The following is a 349-nucleotide window of genomic DNA, read 5'->3' as shown; positions in this document are numbered from 1 at the left end:
GGGGGGGGGGGGGGAAACTATCACAGATTTGTTACTTTCTCAGCAAGTTGCAATTCCTGAGGTAGATATTCTTGCAGTTTATAGGAGCTGCTACAATGTGCTGTGGCAGGTTATATTTGATCATAAGCTCTTGCAGTAGGGAGGTTGTGGAGTTGTGCTTGTCACCTGATGCACTGGATTATTGTTTGGTGGTCTGGGAAATTGTTGTTTGTATGGCTCAGGCCAACATTTCAACTGGAAGTGAAATTCCAAATATGACTGTTTTCTGATTTGTAAAATAAACAACCAAACAAATAAAAAACCAACCAAACAACCCCCCAAAACAAACCACCCCCACCCCCACCAAAAA

This window comes from Antrostomus carolinensis, unplaced genomic scaffold (assembly GCF_000700745.2).
Source record: "Antrostomus carolinensis isolate BGI_N321 unplaced genomic scaffold, ASM70074v2 scaffold38710, whole genome shotgun sequence".
NCBI classification, from domain to species: domain Eukaryota; kingdom Metazoa; phylum Chordata; class Aves; order Caprimulgiformes; family Caprimulgidae; genus Antrostomus; species Antrostomus carolinensis.
Note: the sequence above shows the minus strand (reverse complement) of the source record.